A 6,811-nucleotide genomic window follows, 5' to 3' on the forward strand; every position below is an offset into this window, starting at 1 on the left:
CTATACCTTGTTTGTATGAAATGTACTTCAAGTTATATTATATGAGAAGTACCTACCATTTGGTGATTCTGCTGCTAAAAAATGTCTGCTCTAAGATATATTTGAGATTATTCAATTGGGAAATTGTCTTAACTTTACCTAGGAGCCGGTCTGAACATGTGCCATTAGATACATATTCTCCATCATGGAATATCTTTTTTTAGTAGAAGACATGCTCAATTTTGTAGTCTTTCTTCATATTGAACCAAAAGTCCTCTGCTGGAAGAATCATTTACGAAAATACATATAATAAAATAGCTCTTCCCAAGATTGGCAGCTTCAAAATCTGGAAGACTGAGCAGATATTGCTTGATGTAGTGGGAGACTATTGACACCCTAGACCTCATTCAAACTTAACTCTTTTTCTAAGAAGCTGATTGAATGGCCTGTAGCCAATGGTAATATTGAGAATAAATCTTCTTGCATTTTGCCTTGTAGAGTATACTATTCCTTAAGGTTGGTTGGAGGTGGCATGTTCATAATGGTCTTTGGCCTTAGCTGGGTCACTTCAATACCCTTCTTACTAACCACATATTCAAGGAGTTTGTCTGACTCGATGCCAAATTGTTCGCACCCCACTCCTTTTCAAGGAGGTCGAAATGCGAGTCAGCAAAATTCTTTTAAAATTTGGGTTTGAAAAATTTTCAAGAGAAAGGATCCGCTCGTCGGTAGGAGGTCCAACCATTCCTGCCGCCTTTAACAGGGGTAATTTAGACAAGGACTAAGGATCATTTGGATCACATACGATTATTGATGTAAGTCCTATATGCTATGCATTGAGGTTTTGGATTCAAGAACTGAAATTCATTTTTTTGAATAAATGAATATGAATATTGGGGGTTTTCCGGAGTTGTTTAAAAACCTTTGTTTTGGTGTTATTTGAAACACATAATCTTGAGGATTTTTAAAGATTTGGAATTGAGTTCTTTGTTGTGAACTCTAGATGATGATGATCATCTTATATAAAAATTGATGTTGAACTTTCTTTTGTCAAATCATGTGATTTGTAGAATTCATTCTTTTGAAGGAACATAGGTTCCAAATTGTTAGAAAACATGTTGTTTTTCAAATGCACTTTGGCCAAAAGATTATGAATGCATTGCTTGTGTTTTCTTTTGAAGTTAAGTGAGGTTTACAAATTCTCATTGCAATATGACTTGGTCACTTTTTGCAACTTAAATTTGAATCACTTAATTTCTTGAGAATGTGCATGTGGTGCTATTGATTTTGAGTAAAAGTGAATGCATGAAACGAGAAGGGAAACTATATGGAACATTCATTCTTCTCTCTCTCATAATCCCTCAAGATTCATTCATATGAAACATACATTCTTCACTCCCTCATAATATCTCAAAGTCCGTATTGCACGTCATACAATCTATGCATGAAGATTGATTAAAATGTAGGACTTTCTCTATATGTGCTCATTATATGATTAAGCACATGAATTAGAGATGTAGTTCATAAGCTTGAGGCTTGACATAAAATTATCAAATGGTGAAAATATATAAATGATGTCAAGTTAAATCTTTGAAATGGATGGGAGATGTGGAGGACATCCACTTTTGTCTCAAAATAGCTAAAAATCAGACATTGTGTTGATTTAAATAGCTGAAAATTGTCGACATTGATTCCAATAAATATGTTGTTTCTTAGATGGAAATGACAAGTCTTTCAAATAGATTCAAATTCCAGATTTGATAGTAATGAGATCGTCAACTCTTTTGGATAATTCTAGGATAATTGGTATTTCAAATATGTAAACTTTGACATTCTTAAACCAATTCCTATGAAACATGATCTGATTTCAACAACATACATACATCTTACGTATGGATTTGCTGAAATTAAGTAAAATGAAATGAAATGATTCATAGTCTTGCACTAGGAAAATCAATAAAAATGGCCCATTTCCTTAAAAACTGGTTTCAAAACATATTCCAACCTGATTTTAAGGGAGGAATGTAATTTTTAACAAGAAATCGGATACATATATGTACATATATGACAATGTATACATATACGTACCTACTTTCAAAATGGAATTTTATCAAGGGACCGCATGACTCATGAATCATATGATTCATGGCTGGGTTCTTTGATGTAGGAAGATTGAAAACTTGTTTCAAATCTTCCCTACTACCCTTGATTAATTAAATTGAAAGACATGAATCAAAATGACTGTGAATAAGAAAGAAAATAAAACAATACTCAAGCTTATTCGTCATCATTTCGCCATGCAATGGTGGATCACATTCATAAAAACGTATCCATCCCTTATAGGCATTTTCATCATACGTGATGTAGCAAATCACTCTCTCACCGTGGGATTCTCTCATAGTAGGGAGTTCAAAATGGTATTAAGTTGATTCCTTTGAAAGGGACGTGGCCTTGGGGCCCATTTCAAAATTTGATACTTGGGTTCATATTTAAGAAAAACCGACATATGCATGCATTATGCATTAACATGTACATTGAAGCGTAGGTTTCCCTTAGCTGGACATCATTCCCAGCCGTAAGCAAATGAAAATAAACCCTCCCACGAATCGCTGAAATTAAAATAAATCAACAATAAGCTAAAGTAGAAGAGAAGTGAGTTAAGATCACCTACCTTGCGGTCGGTCTTGATGTTTGTCTTTCGTCTTCACTTGTTTTCTAACTCAAGCAATCCTAAGCAAAAATCCAACCGTGGATTCAAGCTTAGCAAAGCTAGAATAAGAAATAGCTTGCTTGCTAGAATTTGGAGTGGTAAAGAGAGCTTCTCACCACGAAAATCCTAAGTAAGGGTTCAATTAAGCACCCTAACTTAGCAAAATCAATGGGGAAAATAGAAGAAAGTGAAGAAGAAAATGGGAGAAAAAGGGGAAGGGGGCTTGGACGAACCTCTTCTCTCTTCCTTGGCTTCTCCCTCCTAGCTCCTTGGCTGCAGCAATTTGATAGAATGCTCCAAAATTTCGTCCCCCCCCCCTTGGTGGCCAAGGGGAGGTTTATATAGAGGAGGAGGTGGGTTCAACCACCTTCTTAACTCACCTTGGGAACTTGCTTAAGACCTTGGGGACTTGTAAAATGAGTTAAATAGACTTTAAAGGCTCTAATTGACCATTTCTCAGCCCATTTCCACGAGCTAGGTGGGCTGGGCTAGGTTTGGTCAACATGGGTTCAGACTTAGGTGACCATCTTGACCAAAATTTTGGACGAAAATGCCCTTGCACAGGGTTTTGCATTTATTTTGTACTATTTATTTATTTTTTGTTTGAAATCGAGCTTGTAAGGTTAAAACCTAGTTACTAAGCTCCAAATTCATTGAATTATGATAATCAATTTAAATTTTAATAAAATTTAAAAATTTTATCAAATTTGGTTCGAAAAGGGTATTTTCGTCCAAAACTTGATTGAAAATGGATTTCAATTGAATCAAACTTTCACTTGAGAAATTCAATTTAAATTTGGTATTTGATTCATGCATTTGACAAATTAAAATGTCTATTTGCCTTTCATAAACCAATTTAGGCTTTTTAATCTTAATTTGACCGCAGAAGGGCAAAATGTCCAAATTGATCAATTTCGACCAATTGACCAAAGTCAAAGCTCATTTGCGAGTAGTTTGACTTTATTTGAGGTAATTTGATAAATTGGGTCAAGAAAGCTCTTAATTGAGCTAAATTGTACTTTGACTGAGTTTAGTCAAAGTGGGTTTGGTTCGGTCAGAGTCTATTTTCGTCCATTAATTGGATCATGAGACAGACTTACTTTTTGGCCAAGCTGAGCTCATGTTGACTGAGCCTAGCCGGAATTGGCACCACATTTGAGTGCACCCGGGTCAAACCTACTTGGATTAAGTAGGTTAGGTGAGTTTGACCAGTCTAGTAATTGCTTCATTGAAAATGATTTTTTTCTTTAAGGAGGACCTGGTTAAAGAAGAGAGAGAGACATAAATGTCTCTCTTTTCCTAGGTTTCTCCTTTATTTCTTCTTGAAAATGACTTTTCTTCAATTAATTTGAGAGAAATTATTTATTTATTATTTTTTGACATGGAGGGGGCATGGCCCCTGGGGGGGCTCTTGACCACACGGGCTAGGTGGGGCCCACACGTGGTCCCACGTAGCATTTTAGACTGAATTAGATCCAATTCTTGGATCTAAGTCGAAATTTGCATTTTGCAATTGGATTTAGATTTCAAATGACATTTACAATTGAATTTGGACTCGTAATCCTGCATTGGGATTTGTGTATCGGGTTAAATTCACGATTTGAATCTAATTGTTCTTTAGATTCGAAATTGGCTTTGAAATTGCAAATTTTCACAATTCTTTTGTGAAATTTTCACATTGCTTCAATTTTGATGTGGAAAAATTTGGGGTGTTAACAGATGCCCCTCTTTGCTGTTAAGCAAATTGAATAATTTGCTTAATAGCAAATATTCACGCACCAAATTTTGCAAATAGTTTGGAAAATCCATTTTTCAAATGATGTTGAACCATCCTCACTCGAGGGAAAATGCTAGGCATAGACCTGAAATAAGAAGATTTTTCTCCATCTCATTGGAGACTTTGCAGAGGAATTAATGTTGGTTGAAAAATTTTGTAATTATGAAAGTTTTTGCATTTAATGCTTAGAGAAATTTACCCTCGATGCCTTCTAAACCATTGGCAAGTGCTTTTTCTCTCCTTTTACTTAGTTTTTCACATACTCGGATTTCCACCGCTTTGGCGGTTTTGTGTAGTTTGCTTTGTGTAATATCAAGTCTATCGGGCTTTCTTTTGAACCCTTGTAACAAGCTTTGGGCCGGTAACTCCTAGACCAGTTGGCCTCAGGGTACCAAATGTAAAACACTCCCCGAGCTTACTTGCTCGAATTCAGAAGGCTTTAGGAGACTTAATATAAGCAAAATGTTCATGGATTGCTTTTTAGCTTCACGGCGTAAGCATAGGTCATATGCCCACCCGCGCCTGCTGAGCTTTGAACCAGAGGAACAACTACACTCACCCCGAGCTCATTGCTCAACTCATTTCGCTTGATAGCTTTTCTAGCATCTTGCCAAGGTCTTTTAGGTGACAAGACTTTTCTTATGGCATCTCATGCTAGACCTTTACAAATGCCGATTGTCGGGACCAACATTAATTACTATACATTAGTCCCTCAATGTCTGTGAAATTTCTTGCCTATTTCAAGACGATGCCCTTGCAATTGTCCTCAAGACATGGGTTGAGTTTGAAAATTTTGATGCATTTTTGAAACTTTTCCCTAAGGGATACCATGCCCCTTAGTTGGTTTGAAAATTGTTACAAACGTGCTTATCAAAGCACAACTATTTGAATTTTTTTTTTTTTTGAATTGCAAATTCAAGTATAGAATTTTTTGAGATGCAAAGCATTAATTGGATCGGGGATTTCAACCCCATCGGCATCAATCAGTCGATAAGAATTGTGAGGTAGAACCTCTTTGACAACATATGGTCATTCCCAGTTCGGCGCCCATTTTCCTTTGGGTCTACTCCTGAGTGGAACTATGGATCTTAAAACAAGATCATTTACCTGAAATTTTCTTTCAATGACTGATTTGGCATAATGTCGGGCGACTCTCTTACGATAGACTTCGGCATGCTCTGCCGCTTGTAGTCTTTTCTCGTCTAAGAGGTCTAATTGAGCAAGTCTCTTTTTTTGATATTTGCTAATTGGGAGTTCAATGAGAGCAGCAAATTTCATTGCTGGTTTTTGGACATGTAATGGAAGGACAATTTCCGTTCCATATACTAATTCTGCTGGTGTAGCATTGGTGGGTGTCCGAATTGTAGTTCGATACGCCCAAAGTGCATTGTGCATTTTCTCGTGCCAATCTCGGCCTGTTTCAACAATCCTTTCTAAGACACGAATCAAAATCTTGTTGGTTGCTTCTGCCTGACCATTACCTTGAGGGTAATATGGGGCAGAAAAGTGATGTTGTATTTTGTGTTTGTGACAAAGATTGCGCATTTTCTCATTTTTGAAATGAGTACCGTTATCAGAAACGATATCATGCGGGATGCCAAATCTACACAAAAGATTTTGTGAATGAAGGACACTACGTGTTGTCCTTCGACTGTTTTTAAAGTGATCGCTTCCACCCATTTGGTGAAGTAATCTGTAGCTGCAAGAAAATACCTGTGTCCATTTGAGGCAGGTGGATTGATTGGACCGACTACGTCGAAGGCCCACATGGAGAATGGCCATGGTGAGCTAACCGAATGAAGGTACGCTATTGGAGCATGAATTGATGGTGCATGCAACTGACATTTGATGCATTTCTTGACAAATTGGTGACAGTCTCTTTGCATTGTGGGCCAATAGTACCCTGCTCTGACTATCTGCTTGACGAGGGTTTGATACCCTACATGTCCCCCACAAATTCCTTCATGGGCTTCTTGAATGACTTCTAGTGCCTCATTTGCATCGAGACATCTAGCATATTCTGTGTTGAATCCTCTTCTGTATAGGATGTCGGCTAGAATGAAATATCTTAAAGACATGTGTCTCAAAACTCTTTGCTCTTTTCGAGACATTTCTGGTGGAAGTGTTCCAGTTTGGAGAAAATCCTTGATGTTCTGATACCATGGTGTTTCTCTACTTTCTGCTTGCAACACATGTTCTGGTATGACAAAAGATGGTTGCTCGAGTCTTCCAACTTCAAAAGATCTGATAGATTCTCCAGGTTTGAAGGCAATGGTAGAGCCTAAACTGGCTAAACCGTCTGCTATTGGGTTAAATTCTCTTTTGACATGTAAGAGTTGACATTC

The sequence above is a fragment of the Nymphaea colorata genome, chromosome 7, assembly GCF_008831285.2.
Source record: "Nymphaea colorata isolate Beijing-Zhang1983 chromosome 7, ASM883128v2, whole genome shotgun sequence".
Taxonomy (NCBI): Eukaryota; Viridiplantae; Streptophyta; class Magnoliopsida; order Nymphaeales; family Nymphaeaceae; genus Nymphaea; species Nymphaea colorata.